The 22,594-nt window shown below is 37.4% G+C and overlaps 1 protein-coding gene across 3 annotated transcripts in view; it reads right to left on the bottom strand.

Moving 5' to 3' along the window:
- Positions 1-22,594, bottom strand: part of BICC1 (BicC family RNA binding protein 1) — a 295,442-nt gene that overhangs the window by 187,111 nt on the left and 85,737 nt on the right. The gene's annotated exons all lie outside the window — the stretch shown is intronic.

Below are 22,594 nucleotides of genomic sequence, written 5' to 3'. Positions count from 1 at the left end.
ATTCGAAAGTCTTACAACTCTGTGAACCTTTTTTTTTTAAGTTTATTTATTTTAAGAGAGAGAGTGTGTGCGTGAACAGGGGAGGGGCAGAGAGAGAAGAGAGAGAATTCCAAGCAGGTTCTGTGCTGTCAGTGCAGAGCTGGATGTGGGGCTCAATCTCACGAATCGTTAAGATCATGACCCGAGCCAAAATCAAGAGTCAGATGCTTAACTGACTGAGCCACCCAGGCACCCAATGTGAACCTTTTTTTAAATCTGTAGAGAGGAGTAGGCAATTTGACTAAAAGGAAAGAGGGACCAAAGAGACAAAAGCGCCTTGCTCACAATAGCCTCAAATTGCATCTTTCAGAAGGCAAACACCAAACGGGTCTCAAATTCAGGTGCAGGGTGGAATAGTGGTTAACTGGAGAAGCCTCTGGCCAAGACAAGGAAACAAGCTGGAGCAAGAACTCTTAGGCAATGAAACCTGGAAGACCATGGTACCCCAAACACTTACTGGTCAACACTATCAAGGGGCACTGCATGTACATGCATATACATGCATGTATGTGTGTCCAGGACACTTATAAAATTATTAAAGACTCTTGTGTGTCAACTATACTTCAATTTAAAAAATTATTAATGACCCAAGAAATGTGGCAGGTGATTCTGTTAAGTGGAAGACTCAAAACTCAAATAAATTCCCTCAAAAAAAATAGCAAGTACTAAAATATAAATTTTTTCACCAATTTTAATCTCACAGTTAAAGACACCTTCTACAGTCTTGCAAAATGTGTATTTTTATCCACATGTTTGCATCCAAAAAACAGAATTCAGAGTACATGTTTCTGTGATTTCCAAAGACATTCTGAATAAATGTATGACAAGAGCTAAAAAGAAATAAAAAATTTAAAACTGTATTCTAATGGTAGGCTAAACAATAGCCTCTCAAAGATAGTCATGTCCTAATGCCTGGAACCTCTGAATATGTTACTTTAAGTGGCCAAAGGGATTTTGCAGGTGTGATCAAATTACATTAAATTATCTTGAGACAGGGAGATAATCCTCAATTACCCAGGTGGGCCGCATGTCATCATATGGGGTTCATTGTAAGAGGGAAGCAGGAAGGTCAGAATTCAAGAAGGCAATGTGACAACAGAAGCAGAGGGAGGGCAGGACATGTAACAAAGAAAGGAGAGGTCAGAGGAGAAAGGCATTAGAGATGCTATACTGCTGGCTTTGAAGATGAAGAAAGGGGCCACAAGCTAAGGAACATAGGTGGCCTCTAGAAGCTGGGAAAGGCAAGGAAATGGATTCTCCCCTGGAGCCTCCAGGAGGAGCATGGCCCTGCCAACACCTTGGTATATCCCAATGAAACCCATTTGAGACTTTGGACCTCTGGAACTGTAAGATAATAAATTTACATTATAAACCATTATACTTGTGATAATTTGTTACAGAAGCAAAAAAACAAATACACACACACACAAACAAAACAAACCTAATACATAATGCCAATACTATTTTTACTTTCTGCACAAATACCATACTTTCTACAGCATGAACTGAGCAAAGACATGTGAGCATTTCAAGCACACATTTTCACAAATACATTCTTGGTAGTTAACTCTACAAATTATGATTTCTACTCTCTAATCTGGAAATATGTCAATATTAATAAAACTTTTAAAAATACAAAAAGCAAATTTGAACCAAAAGAGCAAAGCTCATACTTTCCAAATAAACTGGAAAATGTGGCTGATTGTAGCTAGAGGGACAACCTAGGCAAGATAAAATGACAGTGCCCAAACCTAATGACACAAACCTAATAACAAGTGCCTTGGGGGCACTTCAACTCAGCCATCTCTTAGGCTGCCTTTATCTCTAAAGCAAAAAAAAAAAAAATTGAAGGGGCCCTACTCGATAACAAAATTGCTTGGCAATGAAAATTGCACAGCAGGGCACAAAGATGTGAGAAAATTCTAGTGACACCAAGGAAACTCTTCTTTGAAAAGAAACTTTAGAATCAAAGATATTTCCAAAAGCCTATCAAGCAAGAAAGATTCACCCACAGGGAACTCCTTCACAACTTATAATTCATCACTTTAAATTTCCTATTACAATTACAGTTCATTACAGACATTTCCTTTAGGGCATTTATTTTGCTCATGATAAACTCATTATGTCACAACCTTTAAATCCCCCTTCATTTGAAGTCCAGCTAAACAGACTTCATAGAATGGCCTTTCAATCCCTGGATGAATAAAAAATGGAGGGGGTGGGATTTCCTTAGGCTCAAATTATAACTATGTTCCAGAAAAATATCTAAAATTTAACAGAAACCTGCACATGTAACCACCTTACGATTTCCAGGGGAAGAGGAGGCAGGGATACTCATTAGCACCAAAAATACTCATACCAAAATTCTTTGGCCTTTTTCATTCCAAGTGTTTATGTATAAAAAACTCCAAATCTGAGATAGATTTTCCCCTAAATCTAGAGTAATGTCCATTCCTGAAGCCCACAATTACCCTAATAAAAAGACTCTGGTTGGATACTTAATGAGATCACTGTCTTAGGTATAAACCATGGTCAGTCCCAGTCATTGGCACGTTACAGTGACTATTCCTTATCTCATTTCTGGGTTTCTGGGTCTCCTGAAGGACTTTTACTGACCCCATGCAAGCAAAGCTGCCAAGGTTAATATGTTCATTTTAGAGATGCAGAAAAGAACAAAAAGAAGTTCACTCTTTCATTCCATAAATATTTAAGTCCTGTGCTGGTGAATCAACATTGGCAAGGCCCTGACATTCAACTTACGATCTTGGCCTATATTTTCACAGCCTCCCACTAGTGAGATAAAGCCAAAATCAAAATTTAATTTTAGTGACAACTTTCCCAAATATCTTTTCACAATCACAACTCTATCCAAACTAAGCTTATTAGAAATTTAACTTAGCTGTTCTCATTTGGGACAATGTACTAAAAAGCTACTCATTTTACTCTTAAATCCAACACTACAGCTGGGCAGCTACTGCCAGGCCTGAAGAGTGAAGGGTGCTTCTAGGAAGACCATCTAAGAATTGGATTGTAAGAAAAACATGAGATATGATAATATCTTGACTCAATGGTTGTCTTTTCATTATGGTTGGAGGGGCAAATGTTGCCTGTGAAATGAGCCAAGACATACTTGATGTCACAGCATTCCTTGACCTTTGAAGTCTAATTCTATTCTGTGGTATAACAGTTCTACTGAGTCCTCACACTCTTATACACTGATATACTCCTATCTTTTATATTCCATAGTAACAGGAATACACACATAATGACTTAGCAGGCTTTTCCTAATGTCTTTATAGCAGACTTCTGCCTGATGTTCCAAAATGTAATCATTTGATTGTAAAATCCCTGGACTATACTTGCCAATGAAAGCAGTTGTCTTTATTTTCATGACATAGAATTCCAGGAATAAATTACTTCAATACTACTGAAACATAGCTTCATAGATTGTGCAGGTAAAGCATTTCATATTTTAAGCTGAACAATTCATTTTTATGTTTATTATAATTTCTCCAATGTTTTGCCATATTTTATTTGATATTTTTGCTTCACAAGAAATATGGGATGGCAAAAGCCATAGCCAATAAAAACAGCAAAAGTTGAAACAGGTGTAAACTATTATACTCCTCCAAATTACAGGGCAAGTCTAGTTAATTACTGAATTAAAGGGTGGGGAGGGGGTAAGCTTGATTTTAAATTCTTTGTAGGGCATATGGAAACTTATTTAAATATCCTTTTCACTCTGAAATGCTTTTCCATTATAACATCTGATGCTTTCTGGAGTCAAATCTAAAAACACAAGGACTAAAAACAGTATGGAGTATCTTTAAACACTCCCGTGATAGGCAATGGGTTTTTCCCTCAACCCTGTGGAAACTGAGCCAAAAAAAAAAGTTCAAATTATAAAATAAATGAGAAATAATACTTGAAATTTATAAAGATTCAAGGCATTCCTCCCTTTTTCTTAACACAAACCAACTGTAGCATATTTGCAACTAAGAAGGCTGTTGTATGTTAAGGTCACCTGAAAGATAAATGTAACCATGTAGGTAGCCTCATTCTCCCACAAAAATACTTCACTAAAATTTCAAAACATTCACTTATTATATCAACTTAATCAATATGCTTAAAGAGCTTTGCCAGATATTTTATTCTATATAACACAGTTTTCAGAAAACTTCCATGACAATTGGGCCAACTTCACTGAAAGAGGAATCACAAAAAGATGTAGAAGATGCAGTTGCTATATACTCCCAGAAAACTTTACGTGCATGATTCATATCTAACACTCTACAGTGGCATAAAAAGTTCTGAGAATTGATTGAAGAAATAGACATTAAGCTTATTTTTAAAGTTTCTTTAATTCTCAAAGTCATTCAAATACCCTAGTCAACCAAAACACTCCAAGTTTAAACATCAGTAATGAATAGTGTCTTCTGAATGTTGTATATCACATTAAGAATGAGGAATTTCAGGCCTCATCTTTCCTAAAACTCCCTACCTGCTTTCAGAGTCCACAATTAACAAATCAAACTCACCTGCTCTAAAGACAAAACAAACAAAAAACACATGTAGGCCTGTTAAGAAAAGGGAAACAGTCGAAAATATTTTTTTTTCTCAAAGCAGTGGCTGGTAATTTGAGGACAGTTTTCTTCAATGTTCTTCTTAAATACTGGAGGGTTTTTTTGTCTGAGTTCTTTGCAGTTAAAAATTCCCACGTTTAGGAGAGATGGGACAAAGATGGTGGCAGAGCAGGAGGTCCCTATGCTTACCTTGTTCCAAAAATTCAACTAGATAACTTTCAAATCATGCTAAATCCCCCACGAATCAACCTGATGACTGTCAGAAAAAACTCCACAACACAAGGTAGAGAAGAGGCCACATCAAAGAGCACATGCAGCACACATTAGAGATATTCCTTGAAGCACGAGGCCCTTGGGAACAGGGGATACAACACTACAGGGCACTACAGGACCTCTCTGTCATAAGGTTATTACCTTCAAGAGTAGGATACATGGCTGAATTTTCTAACACACAGAAGCAGGCCCAGAGACTTAGACAAAATGAGAGAAAGATGAATTTGTTCCAAATAAAAGAATAGAACAAGGCCACGGCCAGAGATCTAAGTGAAATAGATATAAGTAATACGCATGATAAAGAATTTAAAGTAATGATTACAAAGATACTCACTGGACTTGAGAAAAGAGTAGAAGAAATGAGTGAAACACTTAACACAAAGATAAGGACTAACACAGCAGAAATAAAAGGCTCAATAAACGAAATCAGATACACTCTTGATAAAATAAACAGCAGTCTGGAAGAAGTAGAGGAAAAAATCCAATGACCTAGAAGACAGAGTAATGGAAAGTTATCTGGATAAACTAAAGAGAGAAAAAAGAATTATGCAAAATTAGAGTAGACATAGGGAACACAATGATTCCATCAAAAATAGTAACATTCATATTACAGGAGTCCTTGAGGAAGAATAGAGTGAAAACAGGGAAGAAAATTTATTTGAAGAAATAATAGGTGAAAACCACCCTAATCTGAGAAAGGAAACATATCCAGATCCAGGAAGCACAGAGAACACCCAACAAAATCAACAAAAACAGATCCACACCAAGACATACTGTAATTAAAAAGGCAAAATATAGTGATAAAGAAAAAATTTTTTTTTAATTTTAGAGAAAGAATGCTCAAATGTTAGAGAGGGGCAGAAGGAAAGAGAGAGAGAATCTTAAGCAAGCTCCAAACCCAGAGCAGAGCCTGACACAGGGCTTAATTCCACAACCCTGGGATCATGACCCAAGCCAAAATCAAGAGTTGGAAGCTCAACTGACTGAGCTACCCAGGTGCCCCCTAAGAAAAAAAATAATTTTAAAGCAGCAAGACAAAAGAAGATAGTAACTTACAAGGGAAAACCAATAAAGCTATCAGTGGCTTTTTCTGCAGAACCTTTCCAAGGCAGAAGGGAGTGGCATAATATATTCAAAGTGCTGAACTAGAATAATCTGCAGCCAAGAATACTCTATCCAGCAAGGCTATCATTCAGAACAGAGGAAGAGATAAAGAGTTTACCAGACAAACAAAAAATAAAGGAATTTGTGACCACTAAGCCAGCCCTGTAAGAAATACCAAAGAGAACTCTGCGAGAAAAAAGGAAAGACCAAAAGTGAAAGTATGAAGGTAACAAACAAAAAAGCAGTAAAAATGATATTCCCTTTTTTTTTTATTTAAAAAAAGTTTTAATGTTTATTCATTTTTGAGACACAGAGCATGAGTGGGGGAGGGACAGAGAAAGAGGGACAGAATCTGAAGCAGGCTCCAGGCTCTGAGATGTCAGCACAGAGCCCAACATGGGGCTCGAACTCATGAACTATGAGATCATGAGCTGAGCCAAAGTTGGATGCTTAACTGACTGAGCCACCCAGGTGCCCCTAAAAATGAGTATTTCTATAAAAAATCAGTTAAGGTACTCACAAAATAAAAGAATGAAAAATATGACAATATATACCTAAATGTAGGGAGGAGAAGAGTAAAGAATGGGTTCAAATTTAAATGACCATCAATTTCATATATACTGCTATCTGCAGATGTTATATGCAAACTTAATGGTAACCATAAATCAAAAATCACTAATATATATGTAAGGAATAAAGAAAAAGAAATCCATATATCTTACTAATGAAAACCAGCAAACCAGGAAAGAGAAAGACAAGAAAGAAACCAAGAAAATCTTTAGAAACAATCACAAAAGAAATAATACAATAGCAATAAATACCAATAATTAAACGGACTAAATAATAAATAAATAAATAAATAAATAAATAAATAAATAAATGGACTAAATGCTCCAATCAAAAGACATAGGGTGACAGAATTGGTTAAAAAAAAAAAAAAAAAAAAAAAACAAGATCCATCTATATGCTGCCTACAAGATACTTATTTTAGACCTAACACCTTCAGATTGAAAGTGAGGGGATAGAGAAACATTTATCATACAAATAGAGGTCAAAAGAAACCCAAACTCACAATATTCACATCAAGCTAGACTTTAAAACAAAGACTACAATAGAAAAATAAGGGCACCATATAGTAATAAAAGGGGCAATCCAACAAGAACACATAACAAATGTAAATATTAATGCACCCAAAACATATAAAATAGTTAATAACAAACATAGAGGACTTTAACACCTCATTTACAACAATAGATCATCTAAAGAGAAAATAAACAAGGAAACAATGGATTTGAATGACACACTGGACCAGAATGATTTAACAGATAAACTCAGAACTTTCCATTCTAAAATAGCAGAATACACATTCTTTTTGAGTGCATATGGACATTCTCCAGAATAGATCATAGGCCAGCCACAAAACCAGCCTCAACAAATTAAAAAAAAGATCGAAGTCACATCATGCATTTTTTTCTGACCACAAGGCTATGATACTAGAAGTCAACTACAAGAAAAATCTGGAGGGGCGCCTGGGTGGCGCAGTCGGTTAAGCGTCCGACTTCAGCCAGGTCACGATCTCACGGTCCGTGAGTTCGAGCCCCGCGTCAGGCTCTGGGCTGATGGCTCAGAGCCTGGAGCCTGTTTCCGATTCTGTGTCTTCCTCTCTCTCTGCCCCTCCCCCGTTCATGCTCTGTCTCTCTCTGTCCCAAAAATAAATAAACGTTGAAAAAAAAGAAAAATCTGGAAAGACCACAAATACATGGAGATAAAATAACATGCTACTAAACAATGAACGAGTCAACCAGTAAATAAAAAAACAAATAAAGTACATGGAAACAAATGAACATGAACCACAATGGTTCAAAATCTTTGGGATGTAGCAAAAGTCATTCTAAGAGGGAAGTTTATAGCAATACAGGTTTACCTCAAGATGCAAGAAAAATTTCAAACAATCTAACCTTACATGTAAAAGAGCTAGAAAAAGAACAAACAAAACCTAAAATCAACAGAAGAAAGGAAATAATCAAGATTAGAGCAGAAATAAATGATATACAAACTAAAAACACAACAGATCAATGAAATGAGGAGCTGATTCATTGGAAAAATCAATAAAATTGATAAACTTCTAGCCAAACTTCTCAAAAACAAAAGAGAAAGGGCCCAAATAAATAAAATCATAAATGACAGAGAAGAAGTAACAACAAACACTACAGAAATACAAATAACAATAAGGGAATATCATGCCAACAAACTGGACAACCTGGAAGAAATGCATAAATTCCTAGAAACTTATAACCTACCAAAACTGAAACAGGAAGAAAGAGAAAATTTAAACAGACCCATAACCAGCAAAGAAATTGAATCAGTAATTTAAAAAAACTCCCAATAAACAAAAGTCCAGGACCAGATGGCTTCACAGGCAAATTCTACAAAACATTTAAAGAAGAGTCAACATTCTTCTCAAACTGCCCCAAAAAACAGAAAAGGAAGAAAAACTTCCAAATTCATTCTATAAGGCTAGTATTACTGACACCAAAACTAGATAAAGACACCACAAAAGAATTATTGCCCAATATCTCTGATCACCATATATGCAAAAATCCTTAACAAAATTCTACCAAGCTGGATCTAGCATGCATTAAAAAATTCATTCACCCTGGGGCACTGGGGTGGCTCACTCAGTTGAGCATCTGACTCTTGATTTCAGTTCAGGTCATGATCTCATGGTTCATTAGATCAAGCCCTGTGTCAAGCTCTGTGCTGACAGTGTGGAGCCTGCTTGGCTCTCTCCCCCTCTCTCTGCCCTTCCTTGTATGTTTGCTCACTCTCTCAAAGTAAATAAATAAAACTTAAAAAAAAAATTCATTCACCATGATCAAGTGGGATTTATTCCCAGGTTGCAAAGGTGGTTCAATATTTACAAATCAATCAATGTGATACATAATATCAATCAAAGAAAGGATAAGAACAATATGATCATTTCAATAGATGCAGAAAAAGCATTTGACAAAGTACAACATCCATTCATGATAAAAGCCCCCAACAAAGTAGGTTTAGAGGGATTATACCTCAACATAATAAAGACCATCTATGAAAAACCTACAGCTAACATCATCCTTAATGAGGAAATACTGACAAAAGAAGGATGTCCACTCTCACCACTTTTATTCAAGATAGTACTAGAAATCCTAGCCACAGAAATCAGACAATAAAAAGAAAATGAAAGTCATCCAAATCAGTAGGGAAAAAGTAAAACTTTCACTATTTGCAGATGACATGATACTATATATAGAAAACCTGAAAGACTCCACCAAAAAACTGCTAGAAGTAAACAAATTGAGTAGTCACAAGATACGAAATCAATGTACAGATATCTATTGCATTTGTATGCACTAAAAATGAAGAAGAGAAATTACGAATCCCATTTACAATTGCACCAAAAATAAGATACGTACAGATAAACCTAACCAAAGAGGTGGAAGAACATTACTCTGAAAACTAGAAAACATTGATGAAAGAAACTGAAGATGACACAAAGGAATGGAAAGCCATTCCGTGCTCGTGCATTGGAAAAACAAATATTGTTAAATGTCTATAGTACCCAAAGCAATCCACACATTTAATGAAATCTCTGTCAAAATATCAACAGCATTTTTCACAGAACTAGAACAAACAATCCTAAAATCTGTATGGAAAGGCAAAAGACCCTGAATAGCCAAAGCTTGACAAAGCAAAGCAAAGCTGGAGGCATTGCAATTCCAGACTTCAAGTTGTATTACAAAGCTGTAGTAATCAAAATAGTACGGTACTAACACAAAAATAGACATATAGATCAATAGAACAAAATAGAAAACCAGAAATAAGCTAACAACTATATTAATAGTTGTTATTAATTAATCTTCATCAAAACAGGAAAGAATATCCAAAGGAAAGAGACTGTCTCCTCAACAAACTATTTTGGGGAAACTGGTCAGCTGCATACAAAAGAATGAAACTGGACCACTTTCTTACACCATACCCAAAAATAAATTCAAAATGGATTAAATACCTAAATATAAGACCCAAAACCATAAAAATCCTAGAAGACAGCACAGTCAGTAACTTATTTGACATCAGCTATAGCAACTTGTTTCTAGATAGGTCCCCTGAGGCAAAGGAAATTAAAGCAAAACTAAATTATTGAGACTACATCAAAATAAAAAGCTTCTGCATAGTGAAGGAAACAATCAACAAAACTAAAAGGCAACCTATGAAATGGAAGACATAATTTGCAAACAACATATCTGATAAAGGGTTAGTATCCAAAATATATAAAGAACGTACAAAACTCAACACCCAAGGAACAAATAATCCAATTAAAAAATGGGCAGCACATATGAACATACATCTCTCCAAAGAAAACATCCAGATGGCCAAAAGACACATGAAAAGATGTTCATCATCACTTACCATCAGGGAAATGAAAATCAAAACTACAATGAGATATCACCTTATACCTGTCAGAAGGGCTAAAATCAACAACACAAGAAACAAGAGGCATTGGTGAGGATGTGAGGAAAGGGGAACCCTTCTGCATTGTTGATGGAAATGTAAACTGGTGCAGCCACTGCAGAAAATAGGATGGAGGTTCCTCAAAAAGTTAAAAATAGGACTCTTGTGGAATCTAGCTGTCAAAATACTGGGTATTTACCCAAAGAATACAAAAACAGTAGTTCAAAGGGATACATGCACCCTGATGTATTATATAGCAGCATTATTTACAAAAGCGAAGTTATGGAAGCGGCCCAAGTGTCCATCAATTCAAGAATGGGTAAAGCAGATGCGGTGTATATACAGATACAATGGAATATTACTCAGCCATCTAAAAGAATGAAATCTTGCCATTTGCAATGATACAGATACAGCTAAAGTATATTATGCTAAGCAAAATAAGTCAGAGAAAGACAAATACCATATGATTTCACTCATATGTGGAATTTAAGAAACAAAAAAAAAAGGCAAAGGGGGAAAAAGAGAAAGACAAAGAAAGACTCTTACCTATAGAGACGAAACTGATGGCTACCAGAGGGGAGGTGAGTAGGGGGATGGGGGAAATACGTGATGAGTATTAAGGAATGCACTTGTAATGAGCACCGGGTGATGTATGGAACTGTTGTATCCCTATATTATACAACTGAAACTAATATAACACCATATTTTAACCAACTGGAGTTAACATAAAAACTTACACAAAAATCCCCACCTTTAAAAATGCAATAAATTATTTTTAAGGAGACTATGAGACAGGATGTACAAAATTACCTCAATTCTATATCAAAACTGCATGCATATGCATAGAATGTACATGCTAGGGGAAAAAAGTCAAGGATAAACATCAAAATATTAAAAATCATTATTTGAGTGGTGGAATTACTAGGTCATTTATCACTTTCACCTCTGTATTTTTCAGAATGCCTTTAAACAGCTTGAACTTCTTGGGGCACCTGGGTGGCTCAGCTGGTTGAGCGTCTGACTTTGGCTCAGGTCATAATCCTACAGTTTGTGGGTTCAAGCCCCACATCAGGCTCTGTGCTGACAGCTCAGAGCCTAGAGACTGCTTCAGATTCTGTGTCTCCCCCTCCGCCCTCCCCTGCTCACACTCTGTGTCTGTCTCTCAAAAATAAATAAACATTAAAAAATTTTTAATAGCTTGAAATTTTTAATTATGCAAATAAATCAAGTAAAATATTTGAGATCCTTCTTCCTGTTTGTGAGTGAACCAAGGTTGCACTGGTTTGTCACAGCATCATTTTCAGCCCACAAGGTATAAACAATCTGGCAAAAGTCTGAAGGTCAAATGTGGATATAAGCTACCTAAGGGATGGAATGACTAAAGCAATTCCGGAGATGAATAATGGACAATGAAATCATACCAAAGATAGACTATCACAGGCCTTAATTAACCTACCGCTTTCTAGATTGAAATACTGATTCTGTGCAATTCTCAGTGGAAAACTTTTAACAACTTATGCCACGTTAAGAAACTTCACAGCTGAAAACCCTAAACAATCCAATACCTGGAAAACATCTGTGATTCACATCCAACTATAGTTCTAGCCTCAAGAAAGAAAGAGATACTCTCTGAAATGCATGAACCAAAAAGAGAAAAATCTATGTATACATTTCTAATTATAGACTGCTTAAAAGAAGGCCACTTTTACTGGAATGTCACATCAAATGAAACATGAAATAAAACAGACAACACCTTATTAATTTACCACATTCTAAAATGGCTCAATAGCTAAGACTATGAGAGCAAAGAGGGGGATTGTCTATAATTATTTGGGCCAAGAGCATGAGCCATTATTGGAACTACACCAATAATCCAATACATCCTGTGAGACCTTTTTTTAAAAATTTCATTTACCACCAAATTTTCAACCAGTCTAACAGGAATGACAAAGACAATGTTGGAGGTTGGGGGGCAGTCCTAATCTATTCTAACAATGGGACTGCTGTTGCCTCTTTAAGGTTTACATATATTAACCCCAACAATTAACTCCTCTGTAGAAGTACACTTCTCACAATGCAGACTGCACAGGATTTTTTCACATGTTGAATCTGAGGGCAGTAAAGCTTTGCCTTCATTCCAGTGCTGGGGACAATCTAAGACAGTGGTGGCCCTGCCACACTTAGGACACAGCAGCAGCCTCAAGCAAAGGCCAACACTCTCTAGTCTATGGGCTTTTAGTTTCAGAAAGCATCTACTGCTATCAAGTGCAGGAAAACAAATATTCACAAAAATCTGAGAAAATCTAAATTACATTATTCACTGCTTCAAGCAACTTTTAATTTGAACTCTTCAAGCAACTCTGGCTAAGAGTTTACTCAGACTTCAAATTTATTGACCTGACAATGAAGACTTCCTTGTGGACTGATGACCCTAACATACGTCAACATAATCTCAGTCCAACTGATTAACAGAAACTTTGGTAATGTCAAATGTTTTCCTTTTAGGCTCTATTTCTTCTTACATAAGAAATTCCTGAAGCACCATTTAGTCTGGCCTGGGTCATAAACACTATTTGACAACTTTGAGTATTTACATATTAGGGTTTTTCTAAATCAACACTCTTCTAGCTTTGTCAAAAGATAAAGCATGTTCATGGCCTTTATACAGTTTAATGGAATTATGAAAACTTAATACACCACAGTAGGCTTATGCTGGTCTTCCCAGAGAGCTGCACCATCCAAAACAATAGCCACAGGCCACTTGTGGCTATTGAGCACTTCAGATATAGGTAATCTGAATCCAGATGTGCTGTAAAAGTAAAAAAACACATTGGATTTCAAAGATTTAGTACAGAAAAAAAGTAAAAATCTCACTAATGTTTGCCTTATATATTGAAATGATACCATTTTTACATACGAGGTTAGAGAAAACTATTATTAAAGTTAATCTCAACTTTTTCTTTTTCATGTGGTTATAAAATTTTAAGTTACATTTGTGGTTCACATTATATTTCCATTATACAATGCTACTACAGGGGATAATAACTTACTTAGCTATTACCCAAAGACGACTGAAAAAGGTTCAATAGAGAACACAGTGTGACAGGCTACAAAGAGTATTTCCAAACAGCAGGAGTCAGCATCTTATAATCTAAGCTGTACCTGTCTTAACCTCCTGGAAACATTTTGAGGAAGGAAAAGATTGGTTAGTATGTTGGGGGTGAGGCAGTGGAGAGAGGGTTAAAGAATTAGAGTAGTTTGAATAAAATGCATAACATTAATAACCATTTCCTTAATATCTAGCTTTGGCTCAACCCAAAACCATGAAACTCTTTAAGAGTTTATGTAGATGGTTATTTAATGGAATGAAGTTTATATTTCTTTTGTGTTTGTAATAACATGGCACTGGGGCAAGCCAACTTGTTTTAAATCAGAACCAAATGTGTTCCAGGCATGCTTACAATTCAGTATGTGCAAAACTCTATGAAAGGGCAGCCTGTTTTGCTATTCTCCTTACCAATGTGTGAGGGTTAGGAGGGCACAAAGATAACACTGGCTTTCATCGGGGATACCCCAATTCATCTTAAAGCTAAAAAACTCATTTATTGATTCATTTAAACAAAACTTACTTAGCACCTGAGGCATATAAAGAGGAGATAAAATTGTAGAGTCAGAGAAACCTGGGTTCAACTCTAGGTTTGCCAATTTACTAATGGGATAACCCCAAGCACATGATTTAGCCTCCCTAAGGCTCTGTTTTCATCTTGAAAAATGTGTAAATAAGCACTCTTTAAGCATTTGATAAGTGGAAGCCATCAACCTTGACCTCAAAGAACTTACAGTCTCACTCAACTATAAATTCTCTAAAATGTTAAACATTACATAAGAGTCACAGATAAAAAGAAAACTCAAAGAATAAACAAGGTAAGAAGCTTCAGAGCTGATTGCTTAGCATGGGAAAAGACTAAAACATGGGAAATGGGGAATGTGAATTCTGGGCAGAGAGAATATTCTGAATACCCATGTCTGTTTGTCTACTCAAAGCACTGAAACAGCACCTGTTCGTAGAAGGGGCCACAGGTCAGGACAGCAGAGAAAGGGGAGCTCTCCAGGGACTGGAGACATGAATACCTCAGGTTGGCTCACACTGATTCTTTACAAGGGTAAGCACCACTCCTCAGAGAAGTGTTTGGAAACACGTAACGTGTTGTTGTCACAGGATGGGGGCTGAGGACAGTGGTGCAAACATTTAGTGTCTAGGGCTGGGGCAGTCAAAAAGAGTCTAGCTCAATGAAGAACTGTCCCATCCATCATGGCAATACCACTAGTTGAGCATTACTAATAGGGTGTTTCTTTTAACAATATCTTTTCTTCAGACAATGATTTTCCAAATAATATGTATCTATTCACTTCTTTCTACACTGTCAATGAACTACCAAATGAACAATTAGCATGATCCTTCCATACTCTTTTAGGTTGTCAATAAATTTAACTAGATCACAAAATTTATCTTTTTCATCAGATGTTCCCACAAGCACAAATAAGACAAAGCTGCTTAAGCAAACATACCAATTGGATAAGGATTATCTATTATTCCAGCAAACTGAAGGCAAACGAACTTGAAGATACAGTGGAAGAAAGGGATGCTCATGAAAAAAAAATCACACTCCTGGGGTATCTGAGGGACTCAGTCGGTTAAGCATCCAACTCTTGGTTTCAGCTCAGGTCATGATCTCACAGTTCAGGAGTTTGAGCCCCGCATCAGGCTCTATGCTGACAGCACCAAGCCTGCTTGGTATTCTCTCTTCCCCTCTCTCTCTGCCCCACTAACCCTGCCCATCTCTCAAAATAAATAAATAAACTTAAAAAAAAAGAAAAATCATATCCTTGTACCCACCCACAGATCCCACCAAATCTTAATCTTTGTGGGAGTCCAAGAATCTGCATTCTTGTAAACATACCAGAAAATTCTTATACAGTTAAGTATCAAAGCATCGTGATGTCACTGAAATCACATGGTGACAATGCCACACAATTTACCTTAACCCCAGGACCACAGAGAAATACAATTACTTTGAGGCAGGTAAAACGTTTAAATACAACAACACAACTTACATAACGTTACGTCAACTGTACATATATATCTACATAAATATGACAACATAAATCACTGTACAGATTAGAGTCATGACATTGTTCTTGGTACTCCACATAATTCAAAACAACCTAGAAAAGCTGACTTTCAGGCTTAACCAAAGTATGACAGAAGCAGTAACTGACTCATATTTATTATTAAAACTGTTTCCTTCCTTTCCTAAACTTGCTCTACTCAAAGCCGGTTGAGCCAAGACTGCCTCACACTGCATGTCATTAGAAGAGGTCTGAAGTCACATAAAAATGCTTAACATCACTCATAATCAGGGAAATACAAATCAAAACCACAATGAGATACCACCTCACACCTGTCACAATGCCTAACAACTCAAGCAACAACAGATGTTGGCGAGGATGCAGAAAAAGAGGATCTCTTTTGCATTGTTGGTGGGAATGCAAGCTGGCGTAGCCACTCTGGAAAACAGTATGGAGGTTCCTCAAAAAATTAAAAATAGAATTACCCTATGACCCACCAATTGTACCATTAGGTATTTATCTAAGGGATACAGGTATGCTGTTTCAAAGGGGCACATGCACCCCAATGTTTATAGCAGTACTATCAACAATAGCCAAAGTATGGAAAGAGCCCAAATGTCCATCAATGGATGAATGGATAAATAAGATGTGGTATGTATATACAATGGAGTATTACTTGGCAATCAAAAAGAATCCAATCTCACCATTTGCAACTACATGAATGGAACTAGAAGGTATCACGCTAACCAAAATTAGTCAGATAACGACAAATATCATATGATTTCACGCATATGAGGGCTTTAAGATACAAACAGATGAACATAAGGGAAGGGAAGCAAAAATAATATAAAAACAGGGAGGGAACAAAACATAAGAGACTCTTAAATATAGAGAACAGAGGGTTACTGGAGGGTTGTGGGAGGGGGGATGGGCTAAATGGGTAAGGGGCACTAAGCAATCTAGTCCTGAAATCACTGTTGCACTATATGCTAACTAACTTGGATATAAATTTAAAAAATTAATTAAATAAAAATTTTTTAAAAAAAAAGAGGTCTGAAGTGCTAAGACAATCAGCAGATATCCAGCAGTCCTGAAAGACTTATTTCTCCACTCAAGAGGACCAAGTCTATAATCTACAGGCTTAAGGAATGAGTGCTAACATGCAAAATAAGGCAGCAAAGGTACTCATTGAGAAGGGATCTGACCTACAATCCTACTGGGTCCTGCTTCCATAGCTACCTGCACAACTCAACCTTCTGTAAAATGTGGCTCTGCATAACCAAGTTACTACCGATCAAGGCATCCTCATTCAGAAGGTCTAGGAAACATTTAGGGGAGCTCTTATTTCTTAAACTCAGCAGTTTGCTGCTGATAAATCACAAGTCTACTTTTATGAAATTAAACAGATTCCCTCCTCTCAAGACATTTAATCTGAAATAAATATAGACTCTTTGAGGGCCAACCATCAATTCTCATCTCGGAAAAGAATCATTTGTTTTTGTTGAAGCTGATCAAAATCTAACATCTGATTATAATTTATTTCATTTAAAGTCCTTGGTTTATTAACATGAATTCATTTTTCATCAGTAGGCAGAATCCACCTTTAAATGTGGTTTTCATCTCAAACAATGCTAGAAGAGTAATTTTAAGGTAATAGTCTTTGGCCTAGGATAAAAGTTGTAACAGACACTATTACCTCGATTTCCTTTCATAAAATATATGCGTATATTTATGATGCAAACACAGTGGTCACATTCTAAGCCATAGCTTTATTCTTATTCCCAGAATTTTAGCTTTGGTTAAAGAGTCATATTCTATCTCAATTGAAATAAATCTGCTATAACAGCATAGTGGCCTGTATGTATTCATTTTCTTAAACAGTTCTATCTTTTCAGCTGTTTTTTTGTGCTCTGTTTACTTTGGAAAGTTTAACCTTATTTTTCTTAAGTTCAAGAAACTGAAATGTCTTAGGCCTAGATTATTCACCAGTCTCAAAACATTCAAGGCTTTCTAAAAAGGTAATGACAGTTGGCAATGCTCTATCAAGTTCTGAATGCACATGCTTGAGGTACCTATCCTGAAATATACAGTGTAAAAACTCTCTAAAATATCTTCCTGATTTTGCTAAACAAGTTCAGGTTAATTTCAGAATTATTTGAAAAAATCTCCTGCTCCTTAATGGGCCAGATACAATACATGAATCCATCCTTTTTAAAATGGTGTATTTATTTTTGCAGAGAATACAAAGATTTTATCTCAGCTGAAGGTTTTATGTAATTTATATAATTATACTACAATAACCCTGAAATTCAGTAATACCATAAACTAATAAGGATTTGGTGACTCTACAGTGGTAGAGGTGTAAATTCATGCAAATATTTTAAAAAGTAATTTGGCTTACATAAAGAATAACTATCATTTCCATGTACTTTCCATTAATTCTATTTCTAGGAGATTAGGTCTTAAGACTATAACCCAAAATATAAGAGGAAAAACTACTGGCACAAACATGTTCACTTTCATATTCATTTTCATAATATTTATAATGAGTAAGAACATGGAAAAAGCAATATGAGAATGAAGAAAATTTAGACACAGGCACTTATTCAAACATTTTAAGGTTATTTTAAAAGACAGTTTTGCTGATTTACAAAAGCTCTGATGCAGAAAGAAAAATGATTACAATAAACTATGCAGTTAAAAAAAGAAAAAAGTCATAAAATTCTATGTGTGATACGATTATAACTATTATCCTTTAAATACAGACACAAAACTAGGGACTTCATCAAAAGGCCAAAATGTATATGCTAGAAACGAGTATTATAATATATCTTATCTTTATTTCCCAAATTTTTCTTGGGGTATAGCTATAATACTCTGAAAATGACCCCAAAAAAGTATAGACACATACATACGTAAAAGTAAAAAGAACTTGAGTCTTTACCATGTCAAATCACTTTAAAGTATCTATTCATGAGAAAATAAGGACTCTACGAATTTGTGTTCACTTATGTATCTAATTAAACCCAGTAAGTTCTGATTTCCAAAGGATATTTTAAGATTCACAAAGTCAAAATAAATGTACAAAATAGTACTTTGCCCAAATTCTTCAATTGTCTATCCAAGCCAGAATGCTTGCCTTCTGTAGGTCCTGCCAAGCTTCTCCCACCATGCTATCAGAGAGACAGCCTGTCTCCTCACTCCCTGGCCCTGAATCCACACACACTCACCATGTGTACAATGCTGTCAGCTTAACTGTACCTACTCAGTGGTTATAAACAGAACACTACAGCTGGGGGATTCCAAATAAGCACCTTTTACAAGCACAATCACAAGCCAACAAAAATGATTTTGAAAAATGGGGTGCTATGTTACATGCCTGTTATAACAGCAAGGGCTGGGAGTCAACTTCTCAAAATAGTGCTGCTGTGTGAACCATAAGAAATTCCCCTGACACTCATACACAGAGACAAACACAAAGCAAAAGGTTCACTGCCAGCAATTAGGAAAGAATAACTTAAGCTTTAGAGGATGCATCTTAAAGTAATCCTTGAGCAATCTTCGCCCAAAGAACTTCAAAAATGAACCACAAAATATAGTGAAGTGCACTGTTTCCTCCCATCTCTCTTGTATTAGATCTTGCGAAAGACAACCTAAACTGCATTGGTTTGAGATAGGGCAAGATGGCGGCTTAGGAGGACGCTGGGCTCACCGCACGTCCTGCTGATCACTTAGATTCCATCTACACCTGCCTAAATAACCCAGAAAACCGCCAGAGGATTAGCAGAACGGAGTCGCCGGAGCCAAACGCAGACGAGAGGCCCACGGAAGAGGGTAGGAAGGGCGGCGAGGCGGTGCGCGCTCCACGGACTGGCGGGAGGGAGCCGGGGCGGAGGGGCGGCTCGCCGGCCAAGCAGAGCCCCCGAGTCTGGCTTGCAAAAGCAGAGGGGCCTGACGGACTGTGTTCCCACAACAAGCGCGACTTAGCGTCTGGGAGGTCATATTAACAGCTCTGCTCGGAAAGCGGGAAGGCTGGAGGACAAAGGGAGGGAGAGCTGCTGAGCCCCCTGACAACAGAGCTCAGTTTGGTGGGGAACAAAGGCGCTCGCCAGCGCCATCTCCCCCGCCCATTCCCCAGCCAAAATCCCAAAGAGAACCGGTTCCTGCCAGGGAACTTGCTCGCTCCGCGCAAACACCCAACTCTGCGCTTCTGCGGAGCCAAACCTCCGGCAGCGGATCTGACTCCCTCCCGCTGCCACAGGGCCCCTCCTGAAGTGGATCACCTAAGGAGAAGCGATCTAAGCCTGCCCCTCCTGCCCCCGTGCACCTTGCCTACCCACCCCAGCTAATACGCCAGATCCCCAGCATCACAAGCCTGCCAGGGTGCAAGTAGCCCAGACGAGCCACACCACCCCACAGTGAATCCCGCCCCTAGGAGAGGGGAAGAGAAGGCACACACCAGTCTGACTGTGGCCCCAGCGGTGGGCTGGGGGCAGACATCAGGTCTGACTGCGGCCCCGCCCACCAACTCCAGTTATACACCACAGCACAGGGGAAGTGCCCTGCAGGTCCTCACCACGCCAGGGACTATCCAAAATGACCAAGCGGAAGAATTCCCCTCAGAAGAATCTCGAGGAAATAACAACAGCTAATGAGCTGATCAAAAAGGACTTAAATAACATAACAGAAAGTGAATTTAGAATAATAGTCATAAAATTAATGGCTGGGCTTGAAAACAGTATACAGGACAGCAGAGAATCTCTTGCTACAGAGATCAAGGGACTAAGGAACAGTCACGAGGAGCTGAAAAACGCTTTAAACGAAATGCATAACACAATGGAAACCACCACAGCTCGGCTTGAAGAGGCAGAGGAGAGAATAGGTGAACTAGAAGATAAAGTTATGGAAAAAGAGGAAGCTGAGAAAAAGAGAAAAAAATCCAGGAGTATGAGGGGAAAATTAGAGAACTAAGTGATACACTAAAAAGAAATAATATACGCATAATTGGTATCCCAGAGGAGGAAGAGAGAGGGAAAGGTGCTGAAGGGGTACTTGAAGAAATAATAGCTGAGAACTTTCCTGAACTGGGGAAGGAAAAAGGCATTGAAATCCAAGAGGCACAGAGAACTCCCTTCAGACGTAACTTGAATCGATCTTCTGCACGACATATCATAGTGAAACTGGCAAAATACAAGGATAAAGAGAAAATTCTGAAAGCAGCAAGGGGTAAACGTGCCCTCACATATAAAGGGAGACCTATAAGACTCGTGACTGATCTCTCTTTTGAAACTTGGCAGGCCAGAAAGAATTGGCACGAGATTTTCAGGGTGCTAGACAGAAAAAATATGCAGCCAAGAATCCTTTATCCAGCAAGTCTGTCATTTAGAATAGAAGGAGAGATAAAGGTCTTCCCAAACAAACAAAAACTGAAGGAATTTGTCACCACTAAACCAGCCCTACAAGAGATCCTAAGGGGGACCCTGTGAGACAAAGTCCCAGAGACATCACTACAAGCATAAAACGTACAGACATCACAATGACTCTAAACCCGTATCTTTCTATAATAACACTGAATGTAAATGGATTAAATGCGCCAACCAAAAGACATAGGGTATCAGAATGGATAAAAAAACAAGACCCATCGATTTGCTGTCTACAAGAGACTCATTTTAGACCTGAGGACACCTTTAGATTGAGAGTGAGGGGATGGAGAACTATTTATCATGCTACTGGAAGCCAAAAGAAAGCTGGAGTAGCCATACTTATATCAGACAAACTAGACTTTAAATTAAAGGCTGTAACAAGAGATGAAGAAGGACATTATATAATAGTTACAGGGTCTATCCATCAGGAAGAGCTAACAATTATCAATGTCTATGCGCCAAATACCGGAGCCCCCAAATATATAAAACAATTACTCATAAACATAAGCAACCTTATTGATAAGAATGTGGTAATTGCAGGGGACTTTAACACCCCACTTACAGAAATGGATAGATCATCTAGACACATGGTCAATAAAGAAACAAGGGCCCTGAATGAGACATTGGATCAGATGGACTTGACAGATATATTTAGAACTCTGCATCCCAAAGCAACAGAATATACTTTCTTCTCGAGTGCACATGGAACATTCTCCAAGATAGATCATATACTGGGTCACAAAACAGCCCTTCATAAGTTTACCAGAATTGAAATTATACCATGCATACTTTCAGACCACAATGCTATGAAGCTTGAAATCAACCACAGAAAAAAGTCTGGAAAACCTCCAAAAGCATGGAGGTTAAAGAGCACCCTACTAACGAATGAGTGGGTCAACCAGGCAATTAGAGAGGAAATTAAAAAATATATGGAAACAAACGAAAATGAAAATACAACAATCCAAACGCTTTGGGACGCAGCAAAGGCAGTCCTGAGAGGAAAATACATTGCAATCCAGGCCTATCTCAAGAAACAAGAAAAATCCCAAATACAAAATCTAACAGCACACCTAAAGGAACTAGAAGCAGAACAGCAAAGGCAGCCTAAGCCCAGCAGAAGAAGAGAAATAATAAAGATCAGAGCAGAAATAAATAATATAGAATCTAAAAAAACTGTAGAGCAGATCAACGAAACCAAGAGTTGGTTTTTTGAAAAAATAAACAAAATTGACAAACCTCTAGCCAGGCTTCTCAAAAGAAAAGGGAGATGACCCAAATAGATAAAATCATGAATGAAAATGGAATTATTACAACCAATCCCTCAGAGATACAAACAATTATCAGGGAATACTATGAAAAATTATATGCCAACAAATTGGACAACCTGGAAGAAATGGACAAATTCCTGAACACCCACACTCTTCCAAAACTCAATCAGGAGGAAATAGCTTGAACAGACCCATAACCAGCGAAGAAATTGAATCGGTTATCAAAAATCTCCCAACAAATAAGAGTCCAGGACCAGATGGCTTCCCAGGGGAGTTCTACCAG

Source organism: Prionailurus viverrinus, chromosome D2, assembly GCF_022837055.1.
Source record: "Prionailurus viverrinus isolate Anna chromosome D2, UM_Priviv_1.0, whole genome shotgun sequence".
NCBI classification, from domain to species: Eukaryota; Metazoa; Chordata; class Mammalia; order Carnivora; family Felidae; genus Prionailurus; species Prionailurus viverrinus.
This window is presented reverse-complemented; position numbering and strand designations above follow the sequence as displayed.